General features: G+C 46.3%; 1 long non-coding RNA gene across 1 annotated transcript; it reads right to left on the reverse strand.

Moving 5' to 3' along the window:
* Window positions 1–3,725: 3,725 nt before the first annotated feature.
* LOC112074322 (uncharacterized) lies at window positions 3,726–7,892 on the reverse strand. Its single transcript, XR_002894724.2, has 3 exons — window positions 7,478–7,892; window positions 6,788–6,857; window positions 3,726–3,819 (listed from the first exon to the last, which is right to left on the reverse strand). It is a non-coding gene; the product is annotated as an uncharacterized lncRNA (long non-coding RNA).
* Window positions 7,893–9,231: the final 1,339 nt, after the last annotated feature.

Here is a 9,231-nt window from a genome sequence, read left to right on the forward strand (position 1 = left end):
CCTGAAGAAATGTAACCACTCTCAAATTCATAGACATAGCTTTGGATGCAAGCAGTGATCATCCATAATATCAACATGATCGTTTTAACCATCTTTTGAGGCTATACAGTGTTTGTTTARATTTACAATGTTTACAAACATTTTAGTCAAACAAGTTTATATTTTAGGTTCTGATGGGGTGTGACAGTTGAACTAAGCTCATGAGGAATTTATAAATTGGAGTAAACTAACGGACAACAACACTTAGGCTTATACTTCCAGATTATACATACTATATAAAAAAATATATGGCAAATAGAAATCAAAACTGGATGGTGTTCAGAGATAGATGGGAGGAGTTGAGTGGAGCCGAAGGATGAGACTAAAAACAAATAAAATATAATTATTGTAACATAAGCATTTATAAGTTATATTCTTCAAGAATCAATGAGTATATCATTAATTTATGTCAATGGTATGTAACAAGTGCAGATTGCCATTATAACAACAATGTGAGGTGTAAATTGGACTGGGGAAAGAAAACACTTGCATTTTAGCATGTAGGCCACATTGTGTTGCCAATAAAAGCAGGTATTCTAACATAGGAAAAGGAAAGGGAAAGGGGGATACCTTGTCAGTTGTACAACTGAATGCATTCAACTGAAATGTGTCTTCCACATTTAACCCTACCCCTCTGAATCAGAGAGGTGCAGGGGGGCTGCCATAATTGGACATTCCACGTCTTTGATGCCCGGGGAACAGTGGGTTAACTGCCTTGCTCAGGGGCAGAACGACAGATTTTAACCTTGTCAGGTCGGGATTTGATCAAGCAACCTTTCGGAACAGGACAGGTTTCTACAGTCAGAGTAGTTTTTATGCTGCAGGTAAACTGTAATGATTCGAAAGAAGAAAGAACAGGCAAGCCAAAATTCACCCAATAACTCAGTGATGTTATATAGATATATACTTTATTAATTATCTCTGATAAAATAAAATTACAAAATAATTTCACCCTCAAACGCACCTCCCTTGTCCATTATTTATTATTATTAAAGTTTATTATTAATACATTTATCATAATTGTCAGGACGAATGAGAAGAATACTATAGTATAATAATAGTAGATATTAGCTATAACCGTTAAATTGTAATGGTAGAAAAGACTGAGCATACAAAGCTATGTAGATTTCAGTAACAGTATACTGTACAGTACAATATTCCAAGCGGGTGTAACTCAGTATTTCGGCCACAGAATGTCACTATAAGACAGTTTTCAAAATGGTCTCCGTAGAAAGGGCTTACAGAAGAAAAATAGTATCTTATTCCATCACATCATAATAATTATTCTCTCAGATATATAGTCTCTCCCTCTATAGGGTTAAGTTTTGTAAGCAACRGTTTCTCTCTTGCCATGGCCTGTATCCTTTGTCTGGTTAATATTCCTTKATTTCCTGTCTATGGCAGTCCATCGAGCACAGTGAAAAGTGCAGTCCATAAAGCACTAGTACTAGTCCAAATCCAATGTTCCTTGAAAAACATTGTCAGGAAATCTGAAACTCCTCTTCCCATCTCCCCAGTGACATCCTCTTCTGCCTCTCTTTTGTAGTCCATTTGAGAGAGAGCACTTTGGTAGATTGTGTGTGTGTGTGTGTGTGTGTCCGCATGTGGGTGTGGTTCAGCGTGTATGTGTGTGGGTTTAGGCATATCTGTGCCCCTGTGCAAACTGTGTGCTTGTGGTTTGAAATGTACAGCATACATTCATTAAAACAGAGTTTTGTGAGCGTGTGTGCATAAGGAAATATGGCAGTAGTGTTTCCTTGGACCGTGTCTATGCTCTCTGTGTCAAGTAATAAATGCCTGGCAGTATGTTCTTTTCAGTTGGACTTAGTGCATTGTCTGCTTGGCAGTATATAGGCTATAGTATAGGCTGTACTATAGTGTTTTATAGTCTACTATAGAATGCTGCGCGATATTATGTGCTATTTTGTGTGTGTGTGTGTGTGTGTGTTTGCTGTGTATTTTGTTGTGGTGTGTTTATGTTGCCATGGTGTGTGTGTAGGTGTGTGTTAAAAGGTAGGCATACTACATGGAGAGTGTGTGTTGTGTGTGTTTGTGTGTGCGTGTGTGGTGTTTAGTATGTGTTATGGTTGTTGATTAAATGGTTTGTTAAAGGGATGCTCGTTACCACACAAGTAGCAGTTAGATAGAAAATAGATCATAAGGACAAAAAGTCATAGTCAATAATTCCTGATGGAGGGAGGGGAGGGAAGAGGGCGAGAGATGGAGGGAGAGAATGAGATGAAGAGAAAGAGGGATAGAGAGGGACGAATGGAAAAAGAGAGGGAGACGTTTTTCTGTCATTAGATTGGACTCCATTAAAGACCTCTGTAATAGTCTTGGTTATCTGTTTCCCCCTTCATCCCCCTTTCCCCCCTCTCCGTTTTCATCCCCTTCTCTCTCTCCCAACCTCCCTCCACTTCCTTGCCTCTCCTATCCCTCACCTTCTCTACCTCCCATCCCACCCTCCCTCTCACAGCCTCTTATCTCTGATCCTTTCCCTTGCCCTCCCCCATTTCCCCCACTCCTCTATTTTCCTCCCCTATCCCACCCCTCCTCCCTACTCCTTCCTAGAGCTGGTAGTGCGTAGTGTATGCTTCTGGCCTCCCTCTCTTACCCACCCCCCTCCCTCCTCTTTGCCAGATCTGAATCTAGTATTGGGGCTGACCTCCTCATCTCGTATTCCTACTGGTCCTCTATCTCCTCCTCTACCCTCACCTCTTCTTGCTTCCCATCCTCCTCCTCCTCTCTTCAACAACTGAAGGTGCTAGTATTGGGCTGACCTCCTCATCTCATATTCCTACTGTCCTCTATCTCCTCCTCTACCCTCACCTCCTCTTTCCCTTCCCACTCCTCCTCTCTTCAACACTGAGGGCTAGTAATGGGACTGACCTCCTCATCTCGATTCCTACTAGTCCTCTATCTCCTCCTTACCCTCACCTCTTCTTTCCCCTTTCCCATCCTCCTCCTCCTCTCTTCAACACTGGAGGTGCTGTATTGGGCTGACCTCTCATCCCGTATTCCTACTGGTCCTTATCTCCTCCTCTACCCTCACCTCTTCTTTCCCCTTCCCATCCTCCTCCTCTCTTCAACAACTGGAGGTGCTAGTATTGGGGCTGACCTCCTCATCCCGTATTCCTACTGGTCCTCTATCTCCTCCTCTCCCTCACTCTTCTTTCCCCTTCCATCCTCCTCCTCTCTGCAGCATCTGAAGGGCTAGTATTGGGGCTGACCTCCTCATCCCGTATTCTACTGGTCCTCTATCTCCTCCTCTACCCCACTCTTCTTTCCCCTTCCCATCCTCCTCCTCTTTTCAACAACTGGAGGTGCTAGTATTGGGGCTGACCTCCTCATCCCGCTATTCCTACTAGTCCTCTATCTCCTCCTCTACCCTCACCTTTCTTTCCCCTTCCATCCTCCTCCTCTCTTCAACAACTGGGAGTTGGTATTGGACTAGTGCTTTCCCTCTCATGGGTCCTTCTGGGGCTGCTGTGGCTCTGGGCAGGTGGGTTCGGAGCGGGCATGGCAGGGGTCGCTGAGCAACAGGACCAGGGCTGTCCCTCCTCCACCTGCACCTCCCCTCCCCATCCTCCTCTCTGTAGTCCTCTCTCGAGGCAGGCTGGGCAAGGTGGTGTGGTGGGCAGCAGACAGTGGGACAGGGGCAGAGGCACTGAGAAGCCGGCGTCAGCTGTTCCACCCGCGTTCCAGAGACAGCATCTGCCGCTCCAGGTCCTCACTGCGATCGTTCAGCTCCGACATCAGCTCGTACATCACACTTTGCATCTGTACACACACACACACACACACACACACACACACACACACACACCACACACACACACACACACACCACACACACACACACACACACACACACACCACACACCACACACACACCACACACACACACACACACACACCACACCAACACCACCACCACCACACACACACAGAGAGGAGAGAGGAGATCCTTTAGCCATGACTCAGCAGGGTTGGGGTCAATTTTGAATTAAGTCACTCATCAGGAGTGATTTAATGTTTTTATTTCAGTTTACTTCCTGAATTGACTAGTCAATTAGAATTAACCAATCACTGGAGAGATATGGAGATTGAGTAAGAGAGCCATGAAAAAGATAGAGAGAAGAGAGAGAGGAGATGTGAGGACGATGTGGGGTACATGGTAATGCTGATAAGAAAGGAGGAGAGAGAGTCAGGCTGAATAAGAAAGGAGAGAGAGAGAGTCAAGGGCTGAATGAAGGAAGAGAGAGAGAGGTCAGGGCTGAATAGAAAGAGAGAGAGAGAGATCAAGGGCTGAATAAGAAAGGAGAGAGGAGAGGTCAAGGCTGAATAAGAAAGGAGAGAGAAGAGTCAAGGCTGAATAAGAAGGAGAGAGAGAGAGTCAAAGGCTGAATAAGAAGGAGAGAGAGTCAAGGCTGAATAAGAAAGAGGAGAGGAGAGTCAGGCTGAAAAGAAGGAGGAGAGAAGAGTCAAGGCTGAATAGAAAGGAGGAGAGAGTCAAGGCTGAATAGAAAGGAGAGAGAGAGAGTCAAGGTGAATAAGAAAGGAAGAGAGAGAGTCAAGGGCTGAATAAGAAAGGAGAGAGAGTCAGGCTGATAAGAAAGGAGAGAGTCAAGGCTGAATAAGAAGGAAGGAGAGAGAGGTCAAGGCTGAATAAAGGAGAGAGAGAGTCAAGGCTGAATAAGAAGGAAGAGAGAGAGTAAGGCTGATAAGAGGGAGGAGTCAAGGCTGTAGAAAAGCGTAGAGAGGAGAGAGAGTCAAGGCTGATAGATAAGGAAAAGAGAGAGAGTCAAGGCTGAATAAGAAAGGGAGGAGAGTAAGGATGATAAGAGGAGAGAGGAGTCAAGGAGAAAGAAAGGAGAGAGAGTCAAGGCTGAATAAGAAGGAGAGAGAGGAGTCAAGGCTGAATAGAAGGAGGGAGAGAGAAGTCAAGCTGAATAAGAAAGGAGAGAGAGAGTCAAGGGCTGAATAAGAAAGGGAAGAAGGTAAGGGCAGCTGAATAGAAGAGAGAGAGGTCAAGGCTGAATAAGAAGGAGAGAGTCAGGCTGAATAAAAGAGAGAGAGAGTCAGGCTGAATAAGAAAGGAGAGAGAGAGTCAAGGCTGAATAAGAAAGGAGAGAGAGAGTCAAGGCTGAATAAGAAAGAGAGAGAGAGAGAGTCAAGGCTGAATAAGAAAGGAGAGAGAGTCAAGGCTGGTAAGAAAGGAGAGAGAGTAAGGCTGAATAAGAAGGAGAGAGAGAGAGTCAAGGCTGAATAGAAGGAGAGAGAGGAGTCAAGGCTGATAAGAAAGGAGAGAGAGAGTCAAGGCTGAATAGAAAGGAGGAGAGAGAGTCAAGGCTGAAATAAGAACCGAGAAGAGAGAGTCAAGGCTGAATAGAAGGAGAGAGAGGAGTCAAGGCTGAATAAGAAAGGAGAGGAGAGTAAGGATGAATAGAAAGGAGAGAGAAGGGTCAAGGGAATAGAAGGAGAGGAGAGGCTGATAGAAGGAGAGGCGTAGAAGTAGAGAGGAGAGATCAAGGCTGAATAAAGAAAGGGAGAGAGAGGTCAGGCTGAATAAGAAGGGAGAGAGAGAGTCAAGGCTGATAGAAAAGGAGAAGAGAGGCAAGCTAATAGAAGAGAGAGAGGAGTCAGGGCTGAATAAGAAAGGAGGAGAGAGAGTCAAGGCTGAATAAGAAAGAGAGAGAGAGTCAAGGCTGAATAAGAAAGGAGAGAGGAGAGTCAAGGCAGATAAGAAAGGAGGAGAGGAGTCAAGGCTGAATAAGAAAGGAGAGAGAGATCAAGGCTGATAAAGAGGAGAGAGGATCAAGGCTGATAAGAAAGGAGAGAGAGAGGTTAAGGCTGAATAGGAAGGAGAGAGAGAGTCAAGGCTGAATAGAAAGGAGAGAGAGGAGTCAAGGCTGATATAGAAAGGAGAGAGAGATCAAGGGCTGAATAAAGAGAGAGGAGAGAGAGTACAGGTATTTGAACATCCCTCCATCGCTCATCAGAGCAGCGTAACCATGGTAAAGAGTGGCCGATTGAAAATATTTGTGGCAAAGGCACTGATCCATAGAGACACATACACACATCACCTACACACTGAACCACCCTCTCTCTTTCTCTTTCTTTCTCTTTTCTTTCTCTCACGCATTCACCACACTACCAGACACCCTCCCTCTCTCCTCTCTTCTCTCGTTTTCTCTCTCTATCAACCCATTTTTACATTGTTCGGTTGCTAGGAGATGCAAAGCCACAGAAACAGACGGGTCAGAATGGAAACAGCAGAATGCTGAGATATATTTTGGGGGCAAAGTTATGTGTGTCAGAGGGTATTGCATGTGGTGTGTGTGTGTGTGTGTTTGTATGTTTGTGTGTGTGTGTGTGTGTGTGTGTGTGTGTGTGTGTGTGCTTCTTAAATACCAGCCCCTCGTATCATGCTTGGACAGCTTAGGATATAAGTGCAAGTTAGTAGCACTGATATTTGTCAGTCTCAGCCACGTACATAGACTAACAGTACATGGCCTTCAGATTGCAGGCCTGAGTACAGTAAGACTAAAGCAAAGTAACTAGCGAGCTACTGCTCCGTTCCAGCTGTTATGGGCAGCCTAGCTGTTTGGAGGAMGTGCTTTCTGTATCCGGAAGTGTCCATGTACACAAAGACACCAGTCAGTGGCAGAGGTAAACAATATCCTGTATGATTACAGATTTCAGCATTTGACATTGCTCTATGTGTGTGTGTGTGTGTGTGTGTCACCTTTGAGAGGTCCACCAGAGTGTTGGCCTGATCACTCAGTTTCCTCTGCTCCATCTTCACACTACGCAGTCTGCAAAATAACACACACATACACTGTGACACACACTTACACACTGTGACACACACACATCGATGATGCATCCACAAAGAGTTAAGTCAGAGAACTGCTAGGTCACAGCCAGGTAACAGTTATTAGCCCAGCTAGGTTAGCAGCAGGTGTATAGCATCAGATTCTAGAATTAGACAGCATAGACCAGACCAGGAAGGACATACAGTAGAAGCCAACTGGTCCAAKAGCTTCAGTTAGCACCATTCACTGGACAGGAGTTCCATTCGGCTTTCAGAGCTGGTATAAACCCATCATTGTCTAATCTATTTTCATGTCAGTCTAGACAGGTGTCAGACTAGCTAGCCAACCTCTACAACTAATTAACACAAGTTAACCACTGTTTGCATGGTCAATGYCGTTTTTCATTCATCATGGATGAGCTAGCTAGAAATAGGTAAACACGTCTATCAGGATGTTTCTCATAATGATGCTGGGTCAGCCCTGTCAACKAWTCACAATGCAGTGTTTCCTGTCCTGGAACTACCCACAMAGACCTAGGCTAGACAATATGTCTGGGTTGWTAATACATGTAGGTGTATTGAGGGCTGCGGGTCAGAGATGTGATGTGTGTGTGCTCTCACTGGTGGATGGCCTGCAGGAACTTCCTCTGGTGTTTGCGGACTCTGGAGTGGTCAATCTTRTTCTGTAGTTTGGTGTGTTTGTAGATGAGCCAAGTCTCCCTCAGAACGTTGGCCGCAGCATTTTTTATCTGCACGGAGAGAACACACACACACACACACAGTTACACTTTAGCAACAGGTAGCCCCTGGCAACCGAGTCAGGCAGCAGATCTACCCGGCCTCTTCCCCGGCCCCATCTCTCTCCATCTTCCTCTCTCTCGTTCTCAGTCTCTATCTCTCTTCCTCTCCCTCCACACACAGACAATGTCTTCTTCCTTCAACTCACTCCTCTGTTTTTTTCCTCCCCTGGAGAGTACAACAGTCCCTACTCTCTCTGTCCCTCCACACACATTTGCTCACATACAGTCAGTCACACACTGTCCTTATGTAGAGTAAGCCTCCACAGCCCAATATATTCATCCACACAGACCTGTCCTTATGTAGAGTCAGCCTCCACAGCCCAATACTATTCATCCACACAGACCTGTCCATAGGAGATCAGCATCCACAGCCAATACTATTCATCCACACAGACCTGTCCTTAGGAGAGTCAGCCTCCACAGCCCATATACTATTCATCCACACAGACCTGTCCTATAGGGAGAGTCAGCCTCACAGCCCAAACTATTCATCCACACAGACCTGTCCTTAGGGAGAGTCAGCCTCCACAGCCCATACTATTCATCCACACAGACCTGTCCTTAGGGAGAGTCAGCCTCCACAGCCCAATACTATTCATCCACACAGACCTGTCCTTAGAGAGTCAGCCTCCACAGCCCATACTATTCATCCACACAGACCTGTCCTTAGGAGAGTCAGCCTCCACAGCCCATACTATTCATCCACACAGACCTGTCCTTAGGAGAGTCAGCCTCCACAGCCCAATACTATTCATCCACACAGACCTGTCCTTGGAGAGTCAGCCTCCACAGCCCAATACTATTCATCCACACAGACCTGCCTAGGGAGAGTCAGCCTCCACAGCCCAATACTATTCATCCACACAGACCTGTCCTTAGGGAGAGTCAGCCTCCACAGCCCATACTATTCATCCACCAACAGACCTGTCCTTAGGGAGAGTCAGCCTCCACAGCCCAATACTATTACCTCTTTTGCCAATTGGCCTAGACCCTTTGCTACCGACACGGAGCCCTGCCGATCCATCACAACTGGTCTACCGATGTAACTGTCCGAGGGGGTTTCTGTCCGCCGAAGCAAGCACCAGTTAGCCTGGAGCTAGCCTGGAGCTAGGCCCTTCTCTCGGGTAGCTGAATAATTCCATCAGATAATTCCTGGGCTTCAATACCTCTTGTGCTAATTGGCCTGGACCCTTTGTTGCCGACACGGAGRCCCGCCGATCCATCACGACTGGTCTGCCGACGTACCCGTCCGAGGGGGTTTCAGACTCTCCCGTTGCGACGTCCCCCTGAGCCCCATCTGCTAGCCTGCTGCTAGCCCGGCCTGCTTGCTGTCTGAATCGCCGTGCCTCCAGCTCGCCTAGCTACTCACTGGACCCTATGATCACTCGGCTACACGTGCCTTTCCCTAATGTCAATATGCCTTGTCCATTGCTGTTTTGGTTCGTCATTTTTGTCTTATTTCACTGTAGAGCCTCCAGCCCTGCTCAATATGCCTTAGCTAGCCCTTATGTTCCACCCCCCACACATGCGGTGACCGCACCTGGCTTAAATGGTGCCTCTAGAGACAAAACTCTC

This window comes from Salvelinus sp. IW2-2015, unplaced genomic scaffold (genome assembly GCF_002910315.2).
Source record: "Salvelinus sp. IW2-2015 unplaced genomic scaffold, ASM291031v2 Un_scaffold2579, whole genome shotgun sequence".
Taxonomy (NCBI): domain Eukaryota; kingdom Metazoa; phylum Chordata; class Actinopteri; order Salmoniformes; family Salmonidae; genus Salvelinus; species Salvelinus sp. IW2-2015.